Source organism: Gorilla gorilla, chromosome 3 (assembly GCF_029281585.2).
Source record: "Gorilla gorilla gorilla isolate KB3781 chromosome 3, NHGRI_mGorGor1-v2.1_pri, whole genome shotgun sequence".
Lineage (NCBI taxonomy): Eukaryota > Metazoa > Chordata > Mammalia > Primates > Hominidae > Gorilla > Gorilla gorilla.
Window position 1 is genome coordinate 149,125,638 of NC_073227.2, and position 19,200 is coordinate 149,144,837.

A 19,200-nucleotide genomic window follows, 5' to 3' on the forward strand; every position below is an offset into this window, starting at 1 on the left:
CCACTGTGCCTGGCCTTAGTATGCATTTGTAAGATTCATATACAGTGCTTTTTAGGGGAGCTCAACTCTTAGAAATTTAAGGAAACATTAATTACTCCAGTATCACTTCAGTGCAGTATAGTTAGAATTCTTATTTATGTTTTGGTTGTAAATGTACTGTATTTTACTCATTCATATCACTTATGCTTCATTAGCTGAAATTATCTTACGCACAGAACTGTCTTCTTGTTGTTGTTCAACGTATAAGTATTCTATTGCTTTTGGCCAAATGTCACTTCAAGAGTTTCAGGTTAAGGGTACATACAATGTAGCCTTAAAAGTAATCTGAACAAAGATCAGATAAATTTGTGAGTATTAAATATAAGGAATCAATGACATTCAAAGCTTTTCTTCACATCACACTGTGTGTGAACTTTTAGGGTTATGATGATTATGGATGATTTCTGTATCATTATTTCCAAGTAGAGAATTAATTTGGATTTGGCTCAGGTGAAATCCTTGATTCAGTATTGGCTTTTATCCTTTGACCTTACTTGTGCTTCTTAAATCAATCAACAGATTAGCACTTCCAAAATAACTTCAGCTTTGATTTTTTTCAAATGAGCCAGCAAACAGCCTAAAAACGTGGTAAGCCTCTCAAGTATCCTATAGTTGAGTGAATAGTTGCTAAAAATAACAAGTAATTTGTTATAAATATATACAACAAAAAGCAATGTCATCCACTATTCAATTATACAAATAGTTACTGAACATTCGTTACAGGCCAGGTGCAAGGTATGTGGTGGCAAACATAATTGTTGTCATCACAGAACTGACAGACTACGAGGGAGATCAGTTATTCTAACTTAGTGATTTCACAAATACAGGTTCATTGACTATGAGGAGTTTGAGTATCTATCATTAATTCCATGACAGACAAACCAAAATATATTGTTTTAGCTTTGAGTGATAATGACAAAATAGAATAAATTATTATGCTTAATGTATCTTGTGCAGCTTAAAATTACTGCCCAACCATCCCCCCGACAACATAAGAAAAAAAACAACTAAAGAATGATAAACAAAATGACTAGTGGTCAGTCTTCCAGGTCAAATGTAATTACAGGTAAAAGTTACGCATATTAGTGCTGATGAAAAATAAATTGTGAGTATAATTGAGATTAAGATGAAACGATGAACACATTTATAAAGTTAGCCAACATTCAGTTTACACAAAACCTTTTCAGGAAAACACCTACTTGTATAATTTCATGCCTAAACTATTCTTCACTTACTTACTCAAGACAATCTTAATGATGGATAGTAATGATTTTCCACAATATTTAAGATCACAAAGACACAAATCATTAAATGAAAATATACTTTGTTACCCTTAAGCTATGTAAATATTTATCTCTTTATATATCAAGCTCTGTCTCCCCCATTGGATGGTGAGCAACTTCCTTATTCATCTTTGTACTCAACAAAGCTTGGCAAATAATAGTGAAAATGATGTGATGATGATAATAAGAGCAAACATTTCCATAGTATTTGCTTACAATGTGCCAGGCACTGTTCTAGGTGCTTTCATAAATTAATTTAATATTTAGTTTGCATGACTAATATATAAAATCTCCATTTTTTTTTGAGATGGAGTCTTGCTCTGTCCCCCAGGCTGGAGTGCAGTGGTGCCATGTTGGCTCACTGCAAGCTCTGCCTCCCAGGCTCATGCCATTCTCCTGCCTCAGCCTCCCAAGTAGCTGGGACTACAGGCGCCCGCCACCACGCCCAGCTAATTTTTGTATTTTTAGTAGAGATGAGGTTTCACCATATTAGCCAGGATGGTCTCAATCTCCTGACCTCGTGAGCCACCCTCCTCGGCCTCCCAAAGTGTTGGGATTACAGGCGTGAGCCACTGTGCCCAGCCCCGAAATCCCAATTTTTACATATGAGAAAATTAAAAAACAGAAATTAAAAAAATAAGTAACTTGCCTAGGGTCACATAGCTTGTCAGGTTTTTTTTTGTTTTTTGAGAGAGGGTCTCACTCTGTCACCCAGGCCAGACTGCAGTGGCACAATCACGGCTCACTGCAGCCTCCACCTCCCAGGCTCAGGTGGTCCTCTTGCCTCAGCCTCCTGAGTAGCTGAGCCTTCAGGTGCCTGCCATCATGCCCGGCTAGTTTTTTTGTATTTTTTGTAGAGATAGGGTTTTACCATATTGCCCAGGTTGATCTAGAACTCCTGGGCTCAAGCAGTCCTCCCACCTTGGCCTCCTGAAGTGTTGGGATTACAGGTGTGAGCCACTGCATCTGGCTGCTTGTCAGTTGTAGAGTCAAGATTAAAAAAACTTGGTCCTTTGATTCCAAAGTCCGTGCTCTTAACCACTGCCCTATACTGCAACATGGCAGGCAAATAATGAAAGTTCATTGAGTAAGTAACACACACACACACACACACACAGAGAGTATATGTGTGTGTGTATGTGTATTAGGCCTTCTAGGAATATGAAAATTTATATACTTACTTGGAAACCTAACAATTAAATTTTTACTTCAGACTTCTTCCCTAAAAGTCCAGTCTTAAATTCAAACTTAACAAGCCTAATATCAAGCTTTTTGCATTGTCCCACAAATCTACTTCTCATCCTGCTCCTCAGTTTTTATACTGACATCTCAGCCCTAGGTGTCTAGGTTAAAAAGCTTAAAGTCAACTCCAATTTCTCACTTTGTCTTTCTTTTTTTTTTGTGAGATGGAGTCTCGCTCTGTCTCCCTGGCTGGAGTGCAGTGGCGTGATCTCGGCTCACTGCAACCTCCACCTCCCGCTTCAAGTGATTCTCCTGCCCAGCCTCCCCAGTAGCTGGGATTACAGGCACCCACCACCATGCCCAACTAATTTTTGTATTTTTAGTAGAGATGGGGTATCACCATGTTGGCCAGGCTGGTATCAAACTACTGACCTCAGGTGATCCACCCTCCTTGGCCTCCTAAAGTGCTGGGATTACAGGCATGAGCCACCGTGCCCAGCTTCTCACTGTCTTAAATGGAACATCTCATTTACCCTGAAAGAGACTCTCTCTTTGATATGTCTCTTGCATCTATTTTTCATTCCTATTCAGTGTTACCATCCCAATTCAAGTCCTTAGAACTTAATTCTTAGAGTTATTGTAATAACGAGCTGCTTGGGTTTCTCAATATCAGGTGAAACAATATATGTAAAGCACTCTATCACAGGGCATATGAATGTACTCAACTAATATAGTGGGTTTGCCTCTCTAAACCATGTATCTCTAGCATATTTCTCTTTCTAAAACACCACTTTAATAATTTGCTTCTTTGAGTGATAATCTTCAATGGCTCTCAGCTATTGGACAAAATAGTCCAAATTCCTGAGAATGTCATAAGATCCTCCAAAATTTTGTGTAATTTATCTTTCCAACCTTATCCCCAACAGGAACCTTCCACACTTCGGTTGGGCTCTCACTGTTTCGAAAACAAACTGCATATGTATTACCTCAGGATCAGGTTTATATTATTTTTTAGATTGTGTTTTTCAGATTTCCCATTACAATTCTGCCCATTCTTTAAGACTGCACCCTTGGTGGGGTGAAGCCAAGATGGGTGAATAGGAACAACTCCAGTCTACAGCTCCCAGCATGAGCAACGCAGAAGATGGGTGATTTCTGCATTTCCAACTGAGGTACCGGGTTCATCTCACTGGGGAGTGTCAGAAAGCAGGTGCAGAACAGTGGGTGCAGCGCACCTAGCATGAGCCGAAGCAGGGCAAGGCATTGCCTCACCTGGGAAGTGCAAGGGGTCAGGGAATTCCCTTTCCTAGTCAAAGAAAGGGGTGACAGACGGCACCTGGAAAATTGGGTCACTCCCGCCCTAATATTGCGCTTTTCCAACAGTCTTAGCAAACGGCACACCAGGAGATTATATCCTGTGCATGGCTCGGAGGGTCCTACGCCCACGGAGCCTCGCTCATTGCTAGCACAGCAGTCTGAGATCAAACTGCAAGGCGGCAGTGAGGCTGGGGGAGGGGCGCCCGCCACTGCTGAAGCTTGAGTAGGTAAACAAAGTGGCCAGGAAGCTCAAACTGTGTGGAGCCCACCGCAGCTCAAGGAGGCCTGCCTGCCTCTGTAGGCTCCACCTCTGGGGGCAGGGCATTGCCAAACAAAAGGCAGCAGAATCCTTTGCAGACTTAAATGTCCCTGTCTGACAGCTTTGAAGAGAGTAGTGGTTCTCCCAGCACGCAGCTGGAGATCTGAGAACGGACAGACTGCCTCCTCAAGTGGGTCTCTGACCCACGAGTAGCCTAACTGGGAGGTACCCCCCAGTACCGGGTACTGGCCGGGTGCTCCTCTGAGACAAAACTTCCAGAGGAACGATCAGGCAGCAACATTTGCTGTTCACCAACATCCACTGTTCTGCAGCCTCCCCTGCTGATACCCAGGCAAACAGGGTCTGGAGCAGACCTCCAGCAAACTCCAACAAACCTGCAGCTGAGGGTCCTGACTGTTAGAAGGAAAACTAACAAACAGAAAGGACATCCACACCAAAACCCCATCTGTACGTCATCATCATCAAAGAGCAAAAGTAGATAAAACCACAAAGATGGGGAAAAAACAGAGCAGAAAAACTGGAAACTCTAAAAATCAGAGTGCCTCTTCTCCTCCAAAGGAACGCAGCTCCTCACCAGCAATGGAACAAAGCTGGATGCAGAATGACTTTGACGAGCTGAGAGAAGAAGGCTTCAGACGATCAAACTACTCCCAGCTAAAGTAGGAAGTTTGAACCCATGGCAAAGAAGTTAAAAACTTTGAAAAAAAATTAGACGAACGGCTAACTAGAATAACTAATGCAGAGAAGTCCTTAAAGGACCTGATGGAGCTGAAAGCCAAGGCTCGAGAACTACCTGACAAATGCACAAGCCTCAGTAGCTGATTCGATCAACTGGAAGAAAGGGTATCAGCAATGGAAGATGAAATGAATGAAATGAAGCGAGAAGAGAAGTTTAGAGAAAAAAGAATAAAAAGAAACGAACAAAGCCTCCAAGAAATATGGGACTATGTGAAAAGACCAAATCTACATCTGATTGGTGTACCTGAAAGTGACGGGGAGAATGGAACCAAGTTGGAAAACACTCTGCAGGATATTATCCAGGAGAACTTCCCCAATCTAGCAAGGCAGGCCTACGTTCAGATTCAGGAAATACAGAGAATGCCGCAAAGATACTCCTCAAGAAGAGCAACTCCAAGACACATAATTGTCAGATTCACCAAAGTTGAAATGAAGGAAAAAAGGTTAAGGGCAGCCAGAGAGAAAGGTCGGGTTACCCACAAAGGGAAGCCCATCAGACTAACAGCGGATCTCTCGGCAGAAACTCTACAAGCCAGAAGAGAGTGGGGGCCAATATTCAACGTTCTTAAAGAAAAGAATTTTCAACCCAGAATTTCATATCCAGCCAAACTAAGCTTCATAAGTGAAGGAGAAATAAAATCCTTTACAGACAAGCAAATGCTGAGAGATTTTGTCACCACCAGGCCTGCCCTAAAAGAGCTCCTGAAGGAAGCACTAAACATGCAAAGGAACAACCGGTACCAGCCACTGCAAAAACATGCCAAATTGTAAAGACCATTGAGGCTAGGAAAAAACTGCATCAACTAAGGAGCAAAATCACCAGCTAACATCATAATGACAGGATCAAATTCACACATAACAATATTAACCTTAAATGTAAATGCGCTAAGTGCTTCAATTAAAAGACACAGGCTGGCAAACTGGATAAAGAGTCAAGACCCATCAGTGTGCTGTATTCAGGAAACCCATCTCATGTGCAGAGACACACATAGGCTCAAAATAAAGGGATGGAGGAAGATCTACCAAGCAAATGGAAAACACAAAAAGGCAGGGGTTGCAATCCTAGTCTCTGATAAAACAGACTTTAAACCAACAAAGATCAAAAGAGACAAACAAGGCCATTACATAATGGTAAAGGGATCAATTCAACAAGAAGAGCTAACTATCTTAAATATATATGCACCCAATACAGGAGCATCCACATTCATAAAGCAAGTCCTTAGAGACCTACAAAGAGACTTAGACTCCCACACAATAATAATGGGAGACTTTAACACTCCACTGTCAACATTAGACAGATCAATGAGACAGAAAGTTAACAAGGATATCCAGGAATTGAACTCAGCTCCGTACCAAGCAGAACTAATAGACATCTACACAACTCTCCACCCCAAATCAACAGAATATACATTCTTCTCAGCACCACACTGCACTTATTCCAAAATTGACCACATAGTTGGAAGTAAAGCACTCCTCAGCAAATGTAAAAGAAAAGAAATTATAACAAATTGTCTCTCAGACCACAGTGCAATCAAACTAGAACTCAGGATTAAGAATCTCACTCAAAACCGCTCAACTACATGGAAACTGAACAACCTGCTCCTGAATGACTACTGGGTACATAACAAAATGAAGGCAGAAGTAAAGATGTTCTTTGAAACCAATGAGAACAAAGACACAACATGCCAGAATCTCTGGGACACACTGAAAGCAGTGTGTAGAGGAAAATTTATAGCACTAAATGCCCATAAGAGAAAGCAGGAAAGATCGAAAATTGACACCCTAACATCACAATTAAAAGAACTAGAGAAGCAAGAGCAAACACATTCAAAAGCTAGCAGAAGGCAAGAAATAACTAAGATCAGAGCAGAACTGAAGGAAATAGAGACACAAAAATCCCTTCAAAAAAATCAATGAATCCAGGAACTGGTTTTTTGAAAAGATCAACCAAATTGACAGACCGCTAGCAAGACTAATAAAGAAGAAAAGAGAGAAGAATCAAATAGATGCAATAAAAAATGATAAAGCGGATATCACCACCAATCTCACAGAAATACAAACTACCATCAGAGAATACTATAAACACCTCTACGCAAATAAACTAGAAAATCTAGAAGAAATGGATAAATTCCTTGACACATACACCCTCTGAAGACTAAACCAAGAAGAAGCTGAATCTCTGAATAGACCAATAACAGGCTCTGAAATTGAGGCAATAATTAATAGCTTACCAACCAAAAAAAGTCCAGGACCAGATGGATTCACAGCCGAATTCTACCAGAGGTACAAGGAGGAGCTGGTACCATTCCTTATGAAACTATCCCAATCAATAGAAAAAGAGGGAGTGCTCCCTAACTCATTTTATGAGGCCAGCATCATCCTGATACCAAAGCCTGGCAGAGACACAACAAAAAAAGAGAATTTTAGACCAATATCCCTGATGAACGTTGATGCAAAAATCCTCAATAAAATACTGGCAAACCGAATCCAGCAGCACATCAAAAAGCTTATCCACCATGATCAAGTGGGCTTCATCCCTGGGATGCCAGGCTGGTTCAACATATGCAAATCAATAAACATAATCCAGCGTATAAACAGAATCAACGACAAAAACTATAAGATTATCTCAATAGGTGCAGAAAAGGCCTTTGACAAGATTCAACAATGCTTCATGCTAAAAACTCTCAATAAATTAGGTATTAATGGGACATATCTCAAAATAATAAGAGCTATCTATGACAAACCCACAGCCAATATCATACTGAATGGGCCAAAACTGGAAGCATTCCCTTTGAAAACTGGCACAAGACAGGGATGCCCTCTCTCACCACTCCTATTCAACATAGTGTTGGAAGTTCTGGCCAGGGCAATCAAGCAGGAGAAGGAAATAAAGGGTATTCGATTAGGAAAAGAGGAAGTCAAACTGTCCCTGTTTGCAGATGACATGATTGTATATCTGGAAAACCCCATTGTCTCAGCCCAAAATCTCCTTAAGCTGATAGGCAACTTCAGCAAAGTCTCAGGATACAAAATCAATGTGCAAAAATCACAAGAATTCTTATACACCAATAACAGACAGAGAGCCAAATCATGAGTGAACTCCCATTCACAATTGCTTCAAAGAGAATAAAATACCCAGGAATCCAACTTATAAGGGACGGGAAGGACCTCTTCAAGGAGAACTACAAACCACTGCTCAATGAAATAAAAGAGGATACAAACAAATGGAAGAACATTCCACGCGCATGGGTAGGAAGAATCACTATCGTGAAAATGGCCATACTGCCCAAGGTAATTTATAGATTCAATGCCATCCCCATCAAGCTACCAATGACTTTCTTCACAGAATTGGAAAAAACTAAAGTTCATATGGAACCAAAAAAGAGCCCGCATTGCAAAGTCATTCCTAAGCCAAAAGAACAAAGCTGGAGGCATCACGCTACTTGACTTCAAACTATACTACAAGGCTACAGTAACCAAAACAGCATGGTACTGGTACCAAAACAGCATGGTACTGGTACCAAAACAGCATGGTACTGGTACCAAAACAGAGATACAGACCAATGGAACAGAACAGAGCCCTCAGAAATAATGCCACATATCTACAACCATCTGATCTTTGACAAACCTGAGAAAAACAAGAAATGGGGAAAGGATTCCCTATTTAATAAATGGTGCTGGGAAAACTGGCTAGCCATATGTAGAAAGCTGAAACTGGATCCCTTCCTTACACCTTATACAAAAATTAATTCAAGATGGATTAAAGACTTAAATGTTAGAACTAAAACTATAAAAACCCTAGAAGAAAACCTAGGCAATACCATTCAGGACATAGGCATGGGCAAGGACTTCATGTCTAAAACACCAAAAGCAATGGCAACAAAAGCCAAAATTGACAAATGGGATCTAATTAAACTAAAGAGCTTCTGCACAGCAAAAGAAACTACCATCAGAGTGAACAGGCAACCTACAGAATGGGAGAAAATTTTTGCAATCTACTCATCTGACAAAGGGCTAATATCCAGAATCTACAATGAGCTCAAACAAATTTACAAGAAAAAAACAACCCCATCAAAAAGTGGGCGAAGGACATGAACAGACACTTCTCAAAAGAAGACATTTATGCAGCCAAAAGACACATGAAAAAATGCTCATCATCACTGGCCATCAGAGAAATGCAAATCAAAACCACAATGAGATACCATCTCACACCAGTTAGAATGGCAATCATTAAAAAGTCAGGAAACAACAGGTGCTGGAGAGGATGTGGAGAAATAGGTACACTTTTACACCATTGGGACTGTTAACTAGTTCAACCATTGTGGAAGTCAGTGTGGCAATTCCTCAGGGATCTAGAACTAGAAATACCATTTGACCCAGCCATCCCATTACTGGGTATATACCCAAAGGATTATAAATCATGCTGCTATAAAGACACATGCACACATATGTTTATTGTGGCACTATTCACAATAGCAAAGACCTGGAGCCAACCCAAATGTGCAACAATGATAGACTGGATTAAGAAAATGTGGCACATATACACCATGGAATACTATGGAGCCATAAAAAAGGATGAGTTCATGTCCTTTGTAGGGACATGGATGAAGCTGGAAACCATCATTCTCAGCAAACTATAGCAAGGACAAAAAACCAAACACCCCATGTTCTCACTCTTGTGTGGGAATTGCACAATGAGAACACATGGACACAGGAAGGGGAACATCACACACTGGGGCCTATTGTGGGGTGGGGGGAGTGGGGAGGGATAGCATTTGGAGATATACCTAATGTTAGATGATGAGATACTGGGTGCAGCACACCAACATGGCACATGTATACATATGTAACTAACCTGCACGTTGTACACATGTACCCTAAAACTTAAAGTATAATAAGAAAAAAAATTAAAAAAAAAGACTGCACCCTTGTCCCCCTTCTTTTCATGTCTCCTTTCCATTCATTTTAATCCAGACAGCTTTCTTTACACATCAAATCTTTATGATATTAAATACTTATTTTATGTATAAGAGATTTATCAATCCTGTATTATAATGCTAGTATTTTACATATATGTATAGATATGCACATATATGTACACACACATACAAACACACATTCTTCTAAATGGAATAGGGACTTTTTTTTGTTTTTGTTTTGAGATGGGGGTCTTGCTCTATTGCCCAGGCTGGAGTGTAGTGGTACAATCATGGCTCACTGCAGCCTTGACCTTCTGGGCTCAAGTGATCCTCCCACCTCAGCCTCCCAAGCAGCTGGCTTGGCTAATCTTGCCTGGCTAATCTTGTGTTTTGTAGAGATGATGTCTCATTATGTTGTCCAGGTTGGTCTCAAACTCCTGGGCTCAAGCGAGCCTCCCACCTCGGCTTCCCAAAGTGCTGGGATTATAGTTGTGAGCCACCGTACCCAGAAGAAACTTTTAAAAGAAGGATTATTTTTAGTTTCCACAATATCTACCATGCTGCTTTACAAATCCAAATGGAGTCATGCATCACTTAATAATAGGAATACATTCTGAGAAATTTATCATTAATTTTATTGTTGTATGAACATCACAGAGTTTGCTACACAAACCTAGATGGTAACGTCTACTAAACACCTAGGCAAAATATTAATAGTATAGCCTACTGCTCCTAGGCTACAAACCTGTACAGCATGTTACTGTAGTGAATACTGTAAACAATTTTAACAGTGTAAGTTTTCGTGTATCTACACATAGAAAAGGTACAGTAAAAATACTGTATAAAAGATAAAAAATGATACATCTGTATAGGGTACTTGCCATAAATGGAGCTTGCAGGACTGGAAGTTGCTATGGGTGAGTCACTGAGTGAGTGGAGAGTGAATGGGAAGGCCTAGGACATTACTTTACACTTCTGTAGACTTTACAAACACTGTATACTGAGGCTACACTAAATTTATAAAAACATATTTTTTCTTCAACACTAACCTTAGCCTACTGTAACTTTTTACTTTATAAAATTTTTAATTTTTTAACTTTTGACTCTAAAACACAAATGTACAGCTGTACAAAAATATTTTTTCTCTATATCCTTATTCTTTGAGTTTTTTGTTAAAAACAAAGACACCAACATACACATTAGACAACGCCTATACAGGGTCAGGATTATCAATATCAGTGTCTTCCACCTGTACATCTTGTCCCACTGGAAGGTCTTCAGGAGTAATAACACACATGGCACTGTCACCTCCTTTGATAGCAACGCCTCCCTCTGGAATATAGCTCTTGAAGGACTTGCCTAAGGCTGTTTTACAGTTAACTTAAAAAAAAAACATGTAGGAGTATGCTCTAAGATAACAATAAAAAGTACAGTATAGGAAACACATAAACCAGTAACACTGCTGTTGATTATCAAGTATTATGTACTATACATAATTGCATATGCTATACTTTTATAAGACTGGCAGTGCAGTCGTTTTGTTTAGCATCACCATAAACACCTGAGTAATGCATTGCACTAAGACATTATAACAGCTATGACGTCACTACGCAACAGGAATTTTTCATCTACTTTATAATCTTATCAGAACACTATTATATATGTGGTCCATCGTTGACCAAAATGTTATGTGGTACATTACCATATTTGCCGATTTATGGCTAAATTTCTAATTTTCTAAAATTAGAAAAGTTCTAATTTTCTAAAATTAGAAAAGTTCTAATTTTCTAAAATTAGAAAAGTTCTAATTTTCTAAAATTAGAAAAGTTCTAATTTTCTAAAATTAGAAAAGTTCTAATTTTCTAAAATTAGAAAAGTTCTAATTTTCTAAAATTAGAAAAGCTCTAATTTTCTAAAATTAGAAAAGCTCTAATTTTCTAAAATTAGAAAAGCTCTAATTTTCTAAAATTAGAAAAGCTCTAATTTTCTAAAATTAGAAAAGCTCTAATTTTCTAAAATTAGAAAAGCTCTAATTTTCTAAAATTAGAAAAGCTCTAATTTTCTAAAATTAGAAAAGCTCTAATTTTCTAAAATTAGAAAAGCTCTAATTTTCTAAAATTAGAAAAGCTCTAATTTTCTAAAATTAGAAAAGCTCTAATTTTCTAAAATTAGAAAAGCTCTAATTTTCTAAAATTAGAAAAGCTCTAATTTTCTAAAATTAGAAAAGCTCTAATTTTCTAAAATTAGAAAAGCTCTAATTTTCTAAAATTAGAAAAGCTCTAATTTTCTAAAATTAGAAAAGCTCTAATTTTCTAAAATTAGAAAAGCTCTAATTTTCTAAAATTAGAAAAGCTCTAATTTTCTAAAATTAGAAAAGCTCTAATTTTCTAAAATTAGAAAAGCTCTAATTTTCTAAAATTAGAAAAGCTCTAATTTTCTAAAATTAGAAAAGCTCTAATTTTCTAAAATTAGAAAAGCTCTAATTTTCTAAAATTAGAAAAGCTCTAATTTTCTAAAATTAGAAAAGCTCTAATTTTCTAAAATTAGAAAAGCTCTAATTTTCTAAAATTAGAAAAGCTCTAATTTTCTAAAATTAGAAAAGCTCTAATTTTCTAAAATTAGAAAAGCTCTAATTTTCTAAAATTAGAAAAGCTCTAATTTTCTAAAATTAGAAAAGCTCTAATTTTCTAAAATTAGAAAAGCTCTAATTTTCTAAAATTAGAAAAGCTCTAATTTTCTAAAATTAGAAAAGCTCTAATTTTCTAAAATTAGAAAAGTTCTAATTTTCTAAAATTAGAAAAGTTCTAATTTTCTAAAATTAGAAAAGTTCTAATTTTCTAAAATTAGAAAAGTTCTAATTTTCTAAAATTAGAAAAGTTCTAATTTTCTAAATTATAGAAAACATAGCAGTTAGAAAATTTTAATCCTTATTTGCTCAAGATTTACTGAGGAATTTATCAGAAAAACCATATTTTAGATAAAAACTATTGGTATTTATTTAGACTTATTTATATTCTTCTTTCTCCAGAGAAACTGAAGTGGCTAAGAAAAGCTTATTTTTCATTCAAGCATTTCTTTCGACCTTACAGTTTTCTTCCAAATGAAATTTTAGAAGGTATTAAAGGGTGAAGAGAATAGTGATTTCACCAACTCTATCCCCTGAGACTTTCCTAGAGCCTTCCTGTCAGTACTTTGTAACTTCTTATTTCTCTGTCAGGATGTTTCATTGCAGGGATAAAGGAAAGACCCGGGAGGATGACTCGACTCTTTGTTATCTACAAGACATTTTCCCTTCATTAGAGAAAATAATTGAGAGTTCCCTGTATCATGAGTGATTTAGGATAAACATTAAATAAGACTTTCCAGAAAGTTTCACAGTGGTATTACAGTTGAAACACATGCCCAGTAAGACTATATAATCTCTTCCCTGGAAATCTTTAAGAACAGAAACATTCATACCTATCAGAGATGATTTAAGTGTACCTTGCCGGAAGACACAGAGATAGAGGAAATTTCATTTCGGTATGACATTTTAAAGAGTATTTTGCACCAAGTAATTGAAATAAAACTGTACCCAATTTCTCTATAATTTCTGGCTTATTATAGGGTATAAGGATCAAGGTGTAATTACTATCTTCCACTAATTTTAAAGTACATATAGAAGAATGAGGAATCCCTTATAGTATCACTGGGAAGTGCTTAGTTCATCAGTGTTTCATACGTTTTTAGTTCACTTATATAATTCATGTTTATGTGACAGAAAATCTTACTCATCCTTACAAAATATAATTTAGAAATATACTTGCAAAATGTAATTTCTGTGTAAGTAAAAGTTTACTAAATAATTTACATATGAAGCAATTTATGTTGTATGTATTAAAAAATTAAATGCTTAAATAAACAAAATACTGTAAACAACACTGATATGCCATCAGATTAGACCATTGTTGGAAGATCTTTCAGCCCTTCCCTCTCTTCTCCACTGTTTGTTGTTCCCATCTTTATGTCCATGTTGTACCAGTCTTTTAATCAAAATGTTTTCTCAACTAAATCATATTGTTTCCCACTTAAGTCCAATCAATTACGAGAGATGTTAGTAAAGCAAATCTGTAATATCATATAATATTAAGATCTAAAAGGCAAAATAAAAATTTTCTGAACAAAATATTTAATCCTAGTATGTGGCAAAATGGTTAGCAAATGCAAAGATTGTAATCTCAACTTTTTGTATGGCTTCAAAAGACCTGACTGCTAAAAAAGAAAATTCATTCCAAAGTTTCAAATCTTTTCTCATTGTTAACTAAAAATACCATGGGTTAAGGCAGGCGGGTCAGCTTTAGATATACTGGATAACTTTGGGTCAGTGTTAGGTTCTTTCTTTCCCTATTTACACTTTCCCCCTAAGTGATCTTCTCTAGTCCATGACTGTAAATATAACATTACAAATTTCTATCTTTAGCCTGACCTCTCTGTGCTCTTCACTTGTGTATTCAATGACCTACTTGACACGTTTACTAGAAAAAAACTAATAAGCATCTCAAATGTAACCTGTCCAAAATGGAAACTACTTCTTATCTATCTCTTCCTAAGTTCCCTTCTTCCTAGTAAATAAGCATTGCCATCTACCTGGCTGCTCAAGTCAAAAGCTTAGGCATCATCTTTGATTCCTCCTTTTTCCTTCATGCCCTATATTTATCAGTAAGTTCTATTCTACCTTCCAAATGTATTTCAAAACTGCCCACTTCTCTCCATCTCCACTGAAGATAAACCTATTCTAAGCCACTATCATCTATTGCCAAAACTACTGTAATACTCTAATATCTGGTTCCTCTGATTCTATTTTTGCTCCCTCTCTAGTCTATTTTCCATACAGTAGTTATAAGTGGTCTTTAAACTCTAAGGATGTTTCAAATTCTCCAGTGATTTCCCACTGCTGCACTTTAGACTTTTTTTTAACCTTAAAATAGTACTACTTAAACATTCTACTTAAAATGAGTAAAAGTACCTCATTTAGAATAGCCCACTCAATCTGATCCCTCCTGAGGTAGCTTTTCAATATTACAGCATTCTTTCCCCTCACTCACTATACTCACTCACATGAGCTTACTCCTTCCTAACACTGGACCTTTACACTTGCTATTCTTCCATCTGCCTGGAATATTTTCCTGACTTTTTAGTATAATTTCTTCTCATTTTTCAGACCTCAGTTTAAATGTCACCTTTTTAGACTATTTTTTTTTCCTAAAATAGTCTAGCTCTTCTAACTCCTACCTCCATTCCAGTAATGTATCACATGACTCCATTTATTTTCTTCATACCACTTTAAACATCTAAAATTGTTTATTTGTTGGTTCTGATTGTTATATTGTTGGTTCTTTTACAGCCTGTCCCCACTAGAATGAAAACTCCTAAGGAGAAGCTACATTCACAAGGCTTAGAATGTAACTGGCAATCAAAAGGTGTTTTTTTTTAGCCTATGCATGCTTTAATTAATTCCACAGAATCAGTTGCCTAGTCCATCCAGTAATAACATTTCTAATATCTTACATCTTGCCTTTTCAAAGTTTTTGCTAAGTACTTGCTCTCATATCAGAACTAATGAGATAATTTAGTGATTATATTTTTTTTTTTTTTTTTTTTTTTGAGACGGAGTCTCGCTCTGTCACCCAGCCTGGAGTGCAGTGGCGCGATCTCTGCTCACTGCAAGCTCCGCCTCCCGGGTTCACGCCATTCTCCTGCCTCAGCCTCCTGAGTAGCTGGGACTACAGGCGCCCGCCACCGCGCCCGGCTAATTTTTTTGTATTTTTAGTAGAGACAGGGTTTCATGGTGCTAACCAGGATGGTCTCGATCTCCTGACCTCGTGATCCACCCGCTTCGGCCTCCCAAAGTGCTGGGATTACAGGCGTGAGTCACTGCACCCGGCCGATTATATTTTCAAAGTAGCCATCAAGTGATATAATAAATTTGGGAGATTACTAATAGGAAAATCAATGTGTTCTAAAGCTTTATTTTATAAAGATCCTTCACAGGAAGCTTATTTTAAAGTTATTTGAAGAATGAACTGAAAGTTACAAAGTAATGGTTGAAATTTCCTCACAACATCTAATGTTAAGTGCTCATCTTAGAAGGAGTTTGGGGAAATTATGAAGTTCACTCATTTAATAAATACTGAAATGAGTGCCTGTTACATGCTACATACTACTGTGCTAGGTGCTAGGGAGACAAGGAGGAAACAAGATCCAGTCACTGCCATAGTGAAACTTATGAACCACTAGAAATATTGGAAAGCTACTAGGCTTAAAATAGGCAGCAAATGCTATAAAAACTTCATGGTGCTATGATAAAACATATGGAAGAATCAGGGGTTAGAGCTGTCTCTTCAGAGGAAGTAGACTTTTAAGCTGATATATAAAAGATAAATAGCAGTTAGATGAAAAAAGGCAGAAGAAGGAAAAGAAGAGTGTCACAATCAAACCGTGTGTGAAGACCAGGAAAAAAGGATAATAAATTCAGGAAACAAAAGAAGTTCAGCATGAATGGGATACAGAGTGTTACTAGGAGGTGGGGGTGGGAGTGAGAGAGGAACAAGCTGTAAATGCAAGGAAATACAGATCACAAAGAACCTTATAAGTCGTAACAGGAAATTGGCACTGAAGTATTTTAAGAAGAGAAGTGACGATTCGATTTGAACATCAGGAAATCTTGCTGACTGTAGCAGGAAAAATAGTAAGGATATTAATCCATAGTCAAATTAGAGTGTTATTGCAGTAATCCAGGTGAGCAATGTTGACAGCCTGAATGATAGCAACTGGAGAGAAATGGACAGATTGAAGAGATATCTAGGAGATTGAATTAGTAACACTGGGGTTTGGGTTATGAGGAGGAGTCTAAGATGATACCCAGAGTTTTTCTTGAGCAACTGGGTAGATGATATTACCATTCACAGAAATGGGAAATATAGGATGAAATAAAAATAAAAACTTCAGCTAGGGGTGAAATAATGGGTTCAATTTAGACTAAACTCAGTTTGAGGTACATATGAAAATACTCAGTAGAGAGTTGGAAATACAGACTATTTCAAAAAGGTCTGCATTAGAAGATGTTTTATAATAATAATTGGCCCATTTCTGTTTTTCTCTATCATAGAAATGAATATCCTAACCCATATTGAAAGTCAGAGTTTCCACACTAATTGTATTTTAATTGTGACTATCACTGGCACATCCATTAGCTGAAATGGTATGGTTATGAGAGTATGAGCAAGGTTTTCCCTGCAATGTATCCATCTCTTTGAAAACATCACACATACTTTAAATAAAACAAATAAAAGACATATGAAATAAAACAAAGTTACTTAATTATGGAATAAGAAATTTAAATTTAGGCTAATATCTTGGACACTTTAATTAATTACTATAATTGCTTGGACCATTCTGTTATGATTGAGGCACTGTTTAAGGTAAGGATCAGCCATGTAGATTTTGGCTAATACAGTACAAAGGAAAATTCCCTCAACGCATGAAATGCTTTAGTGATGACTGATGATTAAATTGCATAAGGTTCTATTCTATATTATATGAGAGAATTAAAAACAAAAGGTGCGCTATTCATTTCAGTGAAATGATGGATCTGCCAGCTGCAGCAAGCACTTTCCTTGGAACTCTCTTATGACAAATTAACATAGCATGTGCCAGATGTTTTTTTCTTTTTCCTGTTGAATTATGCTATAATATGCTTCAGTTACTTTTAGTAATTATGTATTTTGTAATTTGCTGGTACCTGCAGCTGCCTCTCATCCTGTTAATTAAAAAAAAAAAAAAAAAGAAAAAAACAGTTACAGCAGCCAAACATTACAGATATACAGCCAAGGAATTATATTGTTTTACAAAGTGAAGAGAATGCCTTAGGTGCAAATGCTGTGTAGTTCACTCTATATGTACAGTTTGTTTTGGACAAGCGAATATTACATACTGTATATTCATGTGTTCATTTATTCAATACAATCTAATTGAATAATTAGATTGCTTTCCCAATTAAAACTGTTTAATCTGGTTAATAAAACCATAAATATTTAGATCCCTGTCTGCAGCAAAGACAACAGTGTTCACCAGACATTCCATGTGTACCATACATTTCCCAGACTTCTATGCAGTTCTCACCAATGGAGGTAAAAGTTAGTGATATATATAATTTCAAAACTGAGTTAGTTAAGTGCCCATGTTCCTCTTCCATTCCTCTCTTTCTCAGAGGTGATCTCAGGAAACCACGTGTTAAAGAAGGCGGACACTCTAGTAGAGCCTTCCTGCCAAACTGCCTAAGACATGCAACATAAGCAATAATAAACCTTTGTTTTGTTTAGTCCCTAAGATTTCAGTTTGTTTGCTGTGGTGGCTGACATTGCTTAACATAATAAACTGCGTAGATATGACCTACTCTTACATCACTATTGCCTCATTTTGCATACTGTTTCTTTTACTTCAAACATACTGATTGTATTACTGCTTTGGCGGTCTTTGAACTAGCTGTTCTCTTTGCTTAAAATGCTCTTTCTCCTGATCTTTATATCCTTTTTATTATTATATCTCACCTTAAGAGTCATTTCTTCACAGGATCTACCTGGTCTACCACCCTCAGATATCCAACAATCCATTATCACACTGGCTTATTTTAAATTTTCTTTCTTTTTTTACAGACAAGGTCTCGCTCTGTCACTCAGGCTGGAGTGCAGTAGCACGATCATACCTCACTGCAGTCTTGACCTCCTGGCTCAAGTGGTTCTCCCACCCCAGCCTCCCAAGTAGCTAGAACTACAGGCATACACACCATGCCCAGAAAACCTTCGTAATTTCTGTAGGGACAGGGTCTTGCTATGTTGCAGAGGCTGGTTTCAAACTCCTGGCTTCAAGTGATCCTCCCACTTTGGTCTCCCAAATGCTGGGATAACAGGTGTGAGCCACTGCACCCAGCCTCTAAACTTTTTGCATGGTACTTATTATCTGATAATTAACATGCATGTGTTTATTTATTTAATAATTTCTACTTCACTGTCAATAATCTAAACTTCAAAAAAATAAGAATCTTGTCTTTGCTGTATTCCCATTACTTCAAGAACGGTGCCTGCTCAATAAATATGTGATAAGTGAATAATATGTAGACTAGGAATATGTCCGAGGGCTGGCCAAGCACTTTTGGTTTATTGGGGTGGTTGTTCAGTGTGACTGGTGCATAAAGAACTTGAAGGCTGGAGGCAGAGAGGCAGACTGCAGATAAAATATGGCAGAGAAAAGATTGTGAAAAATCTGTAGGCAACAATAAAACAGAAGTCTTTAAGTAGGCAGGGCCAGTATACTTACTTTTTAGTAAAATAACTGTAACAGCAGTATGAAAGATGGAATAGAATGGGGAAAAATTTGATGGCAGAGAAACCAGAGTGAAGGCAGC

General features: G+C 37.3%; 1 protein-coding gene across 4 annotated transcripts in view; it reads right to left on the minus strand.

The window, feature by feature from the left end:
* The window catches only part of SCLT1 (sodium channel and clathrin linker 1), a 214,735-nt gene that overhangs the window by 16,870 nt on the left and 178,665 nt on the right, over nucleotides 1-19,200 (minus strand). The window lies entirely within an intron of this gene.